We start from the raw sequence: 12,699 nt of genomic DNA, 5'->3' as shown, positions 1-12,699 counted from the left end.
AATGCCCAGTCCTATGTGTGGTACCTGTGACTAAGAACTCTTAAGTTTCATGCGAAATAATATTTAATACTTCTTGTGCTTCAGAATCCAAAGGGTTTTCTGAATTGAGATTAAAATCCCTTAAAAGGATTAGGGCATCTGTATTTAATAAACAAGCTGAAATCCTCTCAGAGAATAAAAAAATTAATGCATTTTTTGCAGGGTCCGTGTCAGATTTCATATAAACTGCCAAAGATAAAAAAAAGATGTGGTGAGTATTTGACTAGAAGCATGCAGAGATGCATTAAACTGAGCACTGTATATTGATTACGCTAAATTGCACCCCTGTCGTCTTCCTAGCATTTTGCGCCGATGATCTTTTATTTACCTTCTAAAAGTAGTGGAGGGGAAGAAACATTTCATAACAAGATGTCAATATCATACCTGGAAGTACCACAGTCTCCGACTTTGGGTTTTTCAATTTATTATAAGGCCAAGAATAATAGGATGTATACACATCGTAAAATTAGCATATATAGATATAGAAAAATCAATACAAAGCCGATTCTACGAATAGAAGTAATTCAGCATAACAAGAATACAATGGTAAATTCGAGGATCAAGATACAACTCAGGATGGAAGCAGAATCTAAATCTCTTTTCATTAGAAATAAAACAAATCTGTCCCTACACTATACTAAAAGGAGACGCTACCCAACGACCCTTCCATCTAATCCCAAAGGTGTCAGCACGTGTTGACGTCCTGAGAAGTACTCATGTCAAATGGGTTAAAGTGCTTCATGTTAGGAGCTAGTTCTAAGATACTCCTTTCTCTCCGAAAGCTAGCAGAAGTTTGGGGTCTCTGTCCCTGCGCATCATACACTATTCGATTTTCTGATTCATCTTGGAAAAAATATCCATTGCCACTTTTTCTATGTGGGGAGGTTCATGTTCTGTTAATTAAAGTTGTTTGTTCACCAAGTCGACCTTGGTTCCCAGACCAGCCAGACACGAGAGACATCCTCCCTTCTCGCTTCCAACTGTCTTCAAAGCATTCGTTGTATCTTTTCCAATCTGAAAATAACGAGTTGGCATTCCGATACCTGCAGTAGGATGCGAACACTGCAATTTCTTGAAAACAACATGCATTTAATTCTTTATTTCTCGAAGTCAAGGAGGTGCAAAACAATTACGGTTTCAGGCCTAGTGACTCGGGCAAGTTAAACTAAACTTCGTTACACTGTGTGTTTGTAAGACTGTTCTGCTCTCAGTATATGCAGGCATAACGATACATTCATAATCATAATATAACATTTCATTACAATGAATGCTACTGAATAAGTTAATGATCATAAGACACTGCAAACAATAGGAATATGTGAAGGTGCATATCCACCATGAGTATAGTGCACCCATACAAAATAGAGTGCTGAAAGCGCTCTATCAATATCTATACTGCTCCTCCACCCAACCGACCAGAACCTTCAGTGTGCGTAGTTAGGAAGGGAACCTGGGGGTGGGGCTCGTGCCATCGCAGGTGCAGAGTCAGTTCATAGCCAAGTCTCTGTGATACAAAACAAGTCTAACTTGTAATCAATAATTAACTCATGTACCAGAAAACACAAATTAATAAAACACAAGGTAGGAGGCCTGATCAGAGAGTAAATGCCTTGCTTTGAAGAGAAGCTGGGGTGGGTCTTTGGTGTGGTAGAGAAATGGGGTGACAGCATTCAGAGCAAGAGCAGCCTTAGAAGACGTACACAACAGAGAGGAATACAGTTAGAAAAGTGCATGTGGTACAGCTGTACTTGGAATAGGCAAGCCAAGAGCCTGATCAGCATCACATCTTAAATAAGACTGTGCACCCGCAGCATTGCTGGAACAGAGGGGCTCACATTTGGCACGCCTCCTGCGGGAATGCACAGCATCTGTGCGTGTATCCTGGTCCCTGTGCATGGACTTGAGCGCAGTACGAACTCCCTTGGCCCCAGTCTTCCCACCCAATATGGCTGCGGATTAGAAATAAAAGGAAAACTGACACCCAAGTGGAGCCTCAGGAAAAAGGTACCGAATGGCCAGAAAGAAGGGGAGCAGAAGTAGGACAATCCTGAGTCCTGCAGAAGTCAAGAAAGTGCGAGTGCAAAAATAAAAGTTAAACCAAAGGGTGAAAGAAGCCCAAATTCATAACAAATTAAATTTATAATCACATTCATCAGAGTGACCAAAGATTTACAAAGAAAATGTCCCACACGCTTAGAACATTAAAAACACTTCAAAATGCTAAATAATAGCAGCATGTCAAGCCTAAGGCTTTTGAGCAAAGCTACACTTGTACTCTGCAGAAAAGGCTGAGCTTTCCTTACTTGCACAGCTCAACCAGTGGCTAACCAACTGGTTCAGTCATCCTGCTTCAGATGTCTTCTTAATCTTAGGATGCTACAATTACACCCACTTAGGTTGGGTGTATTTGTTTTATGATTTTGTGAGAGAACCTTTCGAAAGGTTAAGCAGGTTTTGTCCTGTTATGATTTTGTACACGTTTTAACATTTGGGGTCCAGCCCTTGTATATACCTGAGTTTTTGTTAGAAGGAACTCAACTAAGGACTATACTGAGAGGACTGCCCAGTATTAAAAATGGACGTGAACAGTTTTTACACTTCTTTTTAATACTGAATTAACTTAAGTTTGAGGACTTGAACACATATTTTGCGCTAGATAGTAGCATTGAATTAAAGATAAAAGCTACCTTGGGTGTTCCAGGTTTTCATTTCTCACCTGGAGTTTGTGATCCATGACCTTTGGCATATGCCTTGGTCTTTAGCTGAGAATTATTGTAAAGAAATGCCTCTTTTTGCATGATCACCCCACAATTGGGACTGATGTTGCTGGTTTTTCTACTCTTAGAGTGCACTGAGGCCTGTTGATCAGATCTCTGTGCCAGTGTTCTAACCCATTACAAAAGGTATGTTGAATTGGCTATCCCCAACTGGCATAGACTGACTTACTTATAAGCCCTAGTATATGGTACCCAGGGTGCCCAAGATATAGGTACGGCAGAGTGTCCACAAAAGGCAGCAGCACAGGTCGCGCCACCCTGTGTGTGACAAGGTACAAAATGGCTCCCAGCCTGCCACTGCAGCATGAAAGAGCAGTCCTTAACTGCTAGTTCGACTTTGCCTTTTTAAACGAAAGGCAAAGCCCCCACTTCCCTTAACAATATACGCAAGTCTCCCTAAAGAAGGCCTATGGAGCACTGAGGCAGGGAACTATATATTATTAAGGAGGACATATGGTTTTAATCTGTTCTAACAGCAACACTTCCAAATTACCTTTATGTTATGGAAATGTTGGTACCTCCATTGGCTAACGCAGTTACCAGCTGACCCCTCAGCCCGGCTAACTTCTGATTGTGAATACTAAAATGAGTCCTTCAAGGTATCAAATTAATCATGGCATTAAGCCCTACTTGATGCCCAGGTCGAATTTAATGTCACTTTTAAGGAAAGGAGACTTTTAGAAAGTTGCCACTTTGTAGCCCAGTTGTCCAGTGGCCTCACATGGCTGCTGGTCACCAGACAGCCTTCTGCCCTCCTGAGGAGTATTATGAACGACTCCCAGGCTTAGAAACACTGGTAGCCTGCTACTGAGGGAGGTGTTACCTCCCCCTTGAAGGAAGCCACTCAGGGTGTTGGCCCAAAAGGCTAGCTTTAAAGGTGAAGCCGTCTTTGCTGGACAAATGGCAATCAGACCTTTGAAGCGTTGTCCCTTTGTTCAGGTAGACAGGCTGGCAGTGGGTACAGAGGCATAACTATGGCAACCTTAGATCACTACAAACCGGAAGAAAGGATTGAAGGACTGCCTAGCTGACTCCTTTAACCTGGCCAAGAGAACCTGCACCACTTGCTGGACTGCACCCGCCGCACCTTGGGCTAACAAACAGAGGACTGTGCCTATGGCTCCTGGCTCAAGGAAAAGTTAATCCCAAGCCCCAGACCAAAGAAGTGGCTCCAAAGGTCAGTCTGCTGCCCAGCGGAGCCAGCACCAAGGTCATCAAAGCTGGAGTAGCCCAACTCTGCACGCCAGCAGCCACTTCTGTAGAATCACAGCTGAGCGTCACTAGGTGCCCCAAGAGACTGATCCTCTATGGCTAAAAGTTGCATCCGAGTCTTTCGGACCTAGGAGTGTCACCTGAGTCCAGATGTGTCACCCAGGAGGGACACTAGCCACCTCCACTGAAGGATATTGCTGGACCCTCTGTGGACGGAGACTGGTAGGTTAGCAGAAGATGGCGTTCTATTGGCTGAAAGAGGGCTTTGAGGGACCTCAACCTCTGTGGCCAACATCACCCCACCTGAACCGTGGTTCGAAAAGTAACTACAAGGACAGACAGCACCCAGAGCATCCTCCATATCCTGCATCTTCTGCATCAGGACCACTTCATTAACGTCTATGGTGGTTGTGATGTAAAGTTCAGAATTGGCATGGAGAATGCTTTGGTGATCAGGTTATTATCAAAATTCTCCTTAGTGCCCCCTTGACCTTCTCCCTGATGGATTGGTCACCCTAGTCGGGCCCGAGTAGCCGAACCCAACTCTTTCAAACTTTTCAGAAGTTTCCAAACTTTATGGTTACCAATGCTTGTTTGTGGTTGTGACTAAAAGTACAGAATTTACATTTACTTTAAAAATCTATGTCTTTGGAACCCTTCAATAGATTCTATTGAGCTTGGACTCAAAAAATTCATAAAAGTCTAATCTATTTTTATAAATTGGTGTTGGATTTCCTTTGTGTTATGTGACCTTCTCATTTCATTGCTTGGTGGTTCTAATTGCTTTACCCTAGTTCCTTTGTTTAAGCCTTGCTATTTGATGGCATAGCTACCCAGGGTTGAGCTAAAGGTTTTTCAAATGAGCCTGACTGGACCCAAGACAGTTTTTCCAAGTGTATTACACGCTAACGTTGCACAACCCTGTCATGTAATACATTCAAATCCTCACAATTATGATGTGCATTTTATTGTTTAAGTTCTTACTGTAATGAATGTTTGCAGGTTCATGATGTTATTTTAAGCTTTGACAGCATATATATGGTGGACATAAAGAGAATTTCTCATTTCATATCGTGCCCCTTCCATACTTCCAATTGGATGTGAGTGGATGAAGACCACTCCGGTTGGCTTACCAGACACATGCCTGTGCACAATGAAATATAGGAAGAATGTGTGTTGGCTTCAGCCTTGTGGATATTGGTTCACTAAAACGCTAGGGGTAGCAGAAGTAATATCATGTGGCCTTTGACCCCTCTCTGTGACACAACAGGAAGGGACATCACGTATGACCCTGACACCGGAGGAAGTAACAGCCCCACACATTTAACCATGAATTTGAACTGGGGTGACATCACGTCAGTGAGAGAGCACCACTCTGGTTACCCACACAGAACACCAAAACACATCCTACATAAGACACACTACAAAAAACCAAGCACTCCCTCACAGTGTAGCGTACTACCCATCCACGAATGTGCTTCTCCTCGGGTCTATGAAGCACTATATAATTGTAATTACAATTAAAAAACGCCTAATGATTTTTGGATGCTGATTTGGGTCCTTAATGAAGTGCTAAAAATGAACCAAATCTTCTTAAGTGTTGAAAGTTATGCTTCAGGATAGGTGAGACATCCAGATATGGAAATCGGTTTACTCATTGTGCCTCAGGTCTGTCATTACCAATTTGATTGACTGGGTACCAGAAGCACTGTTCTGCAGCAACTAATTTGCTCATTCCAGTGGAGGACCACTTTTTCGTTATATTTTTCTTTTTTTTTTTTAAACCTTGCCACTTTCACATTTCCTTAAGCTGGCACTGTTTTTCAGTGGCGGCTAGTGACCTTTGAAAGTGTTGAGGGGGGGGCATAAAATTACTTTTCATTCAGCATCGCAGCGAGCGAGCGTAGCGAGAAAGCCGGAGCAATCTACAGGAGGTTTGGGGGTTTTCCCCCTGAGAAAATTTGGAAAAAAGAGTGGACAAATGGTGCATTTTCAAGCAAATTGGAAAAAGCAGGAAGGTTAATAAAGCAATTGTGAAAGTACAGTTATTACATTACTAAAGAGATGTCATATAACATAGGTAGCTGCTTATTCAGCATAACCACAGAGCTTCATAATAGACTTCGAGATACAATGCATTGGTGAGTACCTCTGACGATTTTAGCTTTCCCAGACCAAGTAACTCGTTATGTGACAGTTGTATTTATGTACCAGATGTTGTGAACAGAGAGTCTGGGTTAAAAAAACTGGCCAACTGCCTGATCCAGTCACAGGGTGTCAACGGGGCTTCGAGCCGCTATAGACTGCACTTCAGAACAAACCAGACTCTTCCACTGACATGCACCCCTTCAACTTAATCCTCAATACCCTCTACGTATTCACAATACTTGAAGGGTTAATCCACATGCAATAGAAATCTAGGCTCAACTTGAATCGTGATCGTCACAAAGAACCATTAAGTTTGGTAACAATATGCATCTGTCATTTTAGCACCAAGTGACGCAAGCCTGTGTGAATGTGTGCTTTACAAATAAATGTTATCTTATGACACACATTTCTTCCTACTCCTTTCGATGTTTCTATGCCTGCAGGTGTCACCTTAACTAAAGTATATTTCTACATTTTACCTTTTAGGAGGACAAAAAGAATCCTCTCACGCTATCATTTAAGCATCATTCTTTTCCATTTCCTTTGTTTCATTCATCGTTTCTTGTTCTCTTTTTCATACGTCCATTCTTTCCCTTCCTTTTTTCAACTTCTCTCCTCCCCCCCTCCCCCATCCCGCTCCTTAATTTGCAAGTGTCCCTCCCAATCTCCACTCGGTGTAAACCAGTGATTGGAACCAACAAGTATAATGAAGCAAGTGACATATTTATTTTCATACATGTTTGCATTGGGAGAAAGCCTTCGCAAATGCAGCAGGCACCACTACTAAAATGACTACCGAGTTCCAGTGGGTGACAGACAACTCAACTTTACAGTGCAAACAAACAATACTTTTCAGTGGAATGTGCTTTCCGGCATCGCCGTAAAAATACCCTTCCAAGAACATCATAGAAACGTTTAGCCTTCGGCCCTACCCCACCCACCTTTGCCTATCTGCACATGGTGCATGCCACTCTTATGAGTGGATCCTTTTTCAAACATTACCGATCACATGACAAGTGTCCACTGTCTTAACACTGTTTTATGCATACAAGCAGCTGTCGGCATAAGTATTATTTATAATAAATTTTCAAGTAGTTTTTTATTTACACTGCCAATTTTATAGTTTGACATGCTAGTGAACTCCTGCCATTAAATCCCATACAAAATACTTTTTTTGTAGTTTTCTTTTAACATACGGCTAGCATGCGGCTATAAATGCACGTGTGACGTGCATACATATTTTACTCTTTAGACCACACGTGAGTATTCTGTCTGTTATCTGTATAATATGTACTTCTCTTCCAGGCGGCAGGTAAAAAAGTGCACACACAAACCTAGCCTACAGACACTTCACTCAGGAAGGCAGACCTATGATTATTTAAAAACAAGCAGTAAAGTCACTTACCTTTACAAAGTTGCTCCCTGTGACAGCTCACACATGTTTAATCGGAGCATTGTAGGTGACTAACAGGCTTCCTTGCCAGCTCTTTGCCCCACACTTTGTTCCGAAACACTTCTCAGGTGGTGACCCGAGCACGAGCGAGCTGTAGGCACTGTCTCAGTGAACACGAGGTGTGTGTGGCCTGGCGGCTGCTGCAACGTCACGGTTGTCATCAGCAACATCGAAATCAGGCCAATCACTGTCTGCATGGCTTTCACATAAGCCACAGTGATTGGTCATCATACCACCAGTGTGCCACCCACGCGCAGCACCCAGTGCCTCAGGACTGCGCCAGAGAGGCCTCGCAAACGCATGCCTCTCTGCCAATCCAGACGCTGCTCCAGCAGCGCCAGGATTGGCTTGGGCAGAGATACTCCCCGCTCATTAGGAGTCCAGAGACTGCGGCATGAAGCAACCCTCGCTCTCCTAATGTGAAGGATAGTGTGCATGTTCAGTCAGACTATTCGGAACAATTACCAGCCCAACCCAGAACATGCGCACTCTTGCCTTGCTGCTGCCTGTTGCGCTAGAACTAACTTGTCAGTCAAACCCTGCTGCCCCACCCCCCTGACCGGCCACCCGGAATTCGATTAAGTTAAGTATAAGCCCTGATGCAACTCCGATGATGTTGTGGCGGCCATGTGGGGCAACATGAAGTTGTGAGATGCTCATGTCCACAGTTTTTCTCCTCTAGTGATAACAAAGTGTCACTAACAGTGTCCCATATAAGCAATGCCACTGGGATTGTGCGATGCTGTGACTACTGCACTTGCAAACACTTTCTCCATTATCTACCATCTGTTGCACAATCTGCAGATTTTAATAAAAATGAGTTTCTGGTTTTAATGGATCAAAAAATTATAAAAATGTGCCACAGGTTGTACAAACTAATTAACTGGTGCCTTTTCATTTAAAGATTGTTTGGGGTCAAACTCAAAATTATGAGGTGAAACGTTTATTTGGACAGTATTGACGTATTAATAGGGCAAAATAGAGTAATTCTACTACCACAGAATGTGTCACATTATGATGCACAATTTGCCTTTTCTTATGACATAATTTAGTCAACCACTTCACATAATTTGATCCTCCATTGCCTCGTAATGCCAGTTCTTGGACCTTTGGCAGCACAGATCAAAGGTCACAGCAACAGTTGGGGACAAGCAAAACTGGAAAACCAGGAAAGTATATTACATTTTAAAATACACTATAATAACTGTAAAACATACATTAAGATTTACAATATAAATACTTAGGGCCCGATTCACAGAACTAACTTAAGACAAAATCCTAAACTTACTACCATTTTGGTATTCACAGAAGGCACTTACTCATTTTGGTATTCACAGAAGGCACTTACTCATTTCGGTATTCACAGAAATTAGGAGTCCTAACCTTAGGACTCCTAAATGCCTTCTGTGAATACCGAAAGCCTTAAAATTAGGATTTTTCTCAGTTTAGGAGTAGTAAAGTTACGACTCCTAACTTTAGGACTCCTAAACTGAGAAAAGTCCTAACTTTAAGACTTTCGGTATTCACAGAAGGCATTTAGGAGTCCTAAAGTTAGGACTCCTAACTTCTGTGAATACCGAAATGAGTAAGTGCCTTCTGTGAATACCAAAATGAGTAAGTGCCTTCTGTGAATACCAAAATGGTAGTAAGTTTAGGATTTTGTCTTAAGTTAGTTCTGTGAATTGGGCCCATATAAAATAAACACACAAAAAATATATAACTCACAAATATATAATAAGAATATACACATTAAAGTAGTTGCAAAAAATAATACACATTTAAAAAACAGCATTATTATTCAAACATAAATATTAAATAAAACTCATTTAAAACATCATTATAATAGCAGACAAAATATTGAAAACCTAATATAATATAAAAAATTTGCTAAAATTACTGCAAAAAATTAAATAATAAAAATTAATGTAACAATGTTGCTTTAACTGGTCTAGGACTGCAAATGTCATTCTCATTCAAGAAGAATGGATGTCGTACTACCATGATGGACACTTTAAAAATGTGCCGGCAGTCGCACTCTAAGAGTGCCTCAGACCCCTCTATCATCCACTCCCATCCTCACGTCATCAGGGACTCCTGCTATCCTCTACTGGACCCGCTGCTGTCCGTGAACCGGCCTGGTATGTGGAGGAGGTTCGCAAGCTACCAGGCTGCTGTGCAGCGGAAGTGCTCTTGGGAGCTGCCCCTTTCCAACATGGTGGCACCCACGCGGCCAGGCCTTCAGTGAACCTGGGCCGCAGAACAAGAGACACCTGTATGCTCTGGTACTTGGGTCAGTGACGGTGAGCTGCGGCGTTTCTTTGGGGCCTTCCCTGCTGGGCCTTCCTGAGCCTCCTGATCCCCCGGACGCTCCTATCCTGAGTGGCGCTGCCCTGGGCAGCCGGAACTTGGGCCCGACTTGGTGGTGTCCAAGTGCTGAGGATCTAGCCACCTGGACCCCCAGTGGATCGGACCTTTTTGGCAGCACCACAACATCCCTAGGTGAGAGGTGGGATCTCTGACTAGAACCTTGAGTTTTGCAGGCCTTTTGGAGCGTGCTTCTGGCAGCCTGATTCCTCCGGCGACTGGGGGCTTTGATACTGAGCTTTCCCTCATTGCCCAGATCCTGGGGTTGCCCCCCTCATGACACGAACTCAACTGGTGGGTGGCCGTATTCATTATTGACCCCCCCCCGGACCACTGTGGGGGGGCCTTCCATGGTGGAGGCCCCCCCGACGGTGGCACCGCAATGCCAATTAAATCCTAGACTCCTCATGGTTGGAGGTCTGCTGCTGGGGACTGTTGGGGATTTCCTGTGGCATAAGCCTGGAGTGATCCCATCCTGACACTGCCAATATCTGTGGCTTTCCCTTTCTGTTTGTGCCACAGCATGGCCCCACCTATTTCACATGCTCTGTCCTCCCACCTGCTGAAGAATATGGATCGTACCCCCCTTTTCACTTTTGGCTGGTGCTCTTCTCTTCAATAGTGACTTTGATTTGCCCGAACAGACCTGGTCCCACGCTATTGGAGGACGTGTATTTGGGGTGGGCACTGATGAAGCATAGTGTGGTGGGCCCTGACCCACCACTACTTCTACTGCTCTCCCTTGTAAGGGCTACATATCTCCAGTGCTCGTCCACACCACTACATCCACATGACTGACTTCCTTCCTTCCTGGACAGAGGCACTGACCCCCCTGCTGCTGCCCATCCAGCTAGTATAATTCCACTAGTCCTTTCTTCCCCTGGTGGATACTTTGCAAGAATCGTCCATCTCGCTTCTTGTAGAATTTGCTGGTCTCTGGACACACTGGCTGTCCTGACCTCCTGGGCCTCAGGGAGGTGCCCTATCCCTAGGGCCTGGCTACTCGTGCTTCCGTGACACAATGGCAAGTGGGCTGGATTTCCTGGTGAGGGAGTGTCATGTGGCAAAGTACCCCCCACTGACATGAGCAAAGATAAACCTACCGGCCTAGCGACCTCCCAGATCCACATGGACCAGTTCACCATCGGACCCGGGACGACCAGAGTGGGGGTATCAGTGCCAAAAGGCATCCAGAACAGTGATTGACCTCGCTACGTTCCCACAAGCCATTCAGTCCTCCCAGTCTGCTGTGGAAACAAAGATTGGGAAGGGTTGGGTGGACATCAGGATCTACGTAACACTATGGCCAGGATCACGGTGGCGAAATCCCGCTTGTCCAAAGTAGCAGATGAAGTTACTACTCTTAAATATCAAGTCACCAGCATTCTCACGAGTACAGTAGAACTGCACTGTGGAGCTGAAGATGCTGAGAACCGCTCTAGGAACAATAATATATGTGTAGTTGGTGTTCCAAAGGGTAGCAAACTGCAACAAGTCGCTGAATAGCTTGAAACCTGGATGAAATTACGGATGTCCAAGGACCAACTGTCCCCCTGGTTTGGAATAGAGAGGGCACAGAGGGCACTAACTTCTAGGACGCCCCTGAGAGCATCCCCCAGGCTACTGATCACCCAAATTCTTAACTTCAAAGATAAGGAAGCACTTTTGAAAGAGGCCCACTCTCACCCTGACCTCTGCTACGATGACGCCAAGGTTCTCCTCTTTCCCGCCTACACTAAAGAGGTTCAGCAGCAGCGTTGTTCCTACCTGGTGGTCAAGCAGAGGCTTCTGGGCACTTGGCCTTCAAAACTGCCTCCTGTTCCCAGCCAGGCTCTGAGTGGTTCATGCAAACAGGCCCCACTTCTTTGACACTCCAGAGCCTGCTTGGACATAGCTCACAGAGGAATGCCCGCTTCACGGATCTGGCAGGGCCTCCCTCCGTTGTACCAGACCCACCAAGACAACCTGGACAACACCGGCACCTAAACCACGGCAGTACCACACTCGTTCACGAAAGAGGAGCAACACCAAATGATCCAAGTCTTTCTTGCTATCCACCCAGGTGTGGGACCAGTCTCCATCCTCGACTCACCCCCTCCGACCCCTGATGCGGTGGAACACCAGGCGAATCACGAAGACCTTCCAGCCATGTCCTCCCTTGCTCCCCCCTGCCGGAATGCCAGTGGACAATGATTTATCACAGAGTCCAGTAATATGACATCCTAATCACTCTTTGTTTTAGGATACTGAGTCATTTACCTTTGAAATTTGTGTTCTCCTGATGGCTATCATTTATCCTCCCCAATGGAGGGGTCCACCACTCCATTTTCAAGCTGTGCTGTGCTTCTGTTTTCTTTTTTCAGGGCGACAGATGCTTCTGGGGTGGAAGTAGGGGGTGTTGGGGGATGGGGACTCAGTAATATGACATTTTCGTTGAAAGTTTTGAACTGTTTACTTGTTTGTTTTTCATTGCACTCACACACACGTCTACTCCATACTTCAAACAGCATGACTCGGTAATGTGGCCACCTGTCACACCAAGGGGACACGCTTGGGCAGCCTTACGCGGCAGAGCACAACACCCTCACGCGTACTATCCACATACAAACCTCTTCCTTCAAGTCATAAATCCCTACGAGTTCTGTACTGGAAAGTTAATGGACTTCTAGACTGCGTGAAACACACCACAGTCTTAGGATTTGCACA

Source organism: Triturus cristatus, chromosome 1_2 (genome assembly GCF_964204655.1).
Source record: "Triturus cristatus chromosome 1_2, aTriCri1.1, whole genome shotgun sequence".
Taxonomy (NCBI): domain Eukaryota; kingdom Metazoa; phylum Chordata; class Amphibia; order Caudata; family Salamandridae; genus Triturus; species Triturus cristatus.
The sequence above is the reverse complement of the archived record's forward strand: the minus strand, read 5'-3'. Positions refer to the sequence as shown.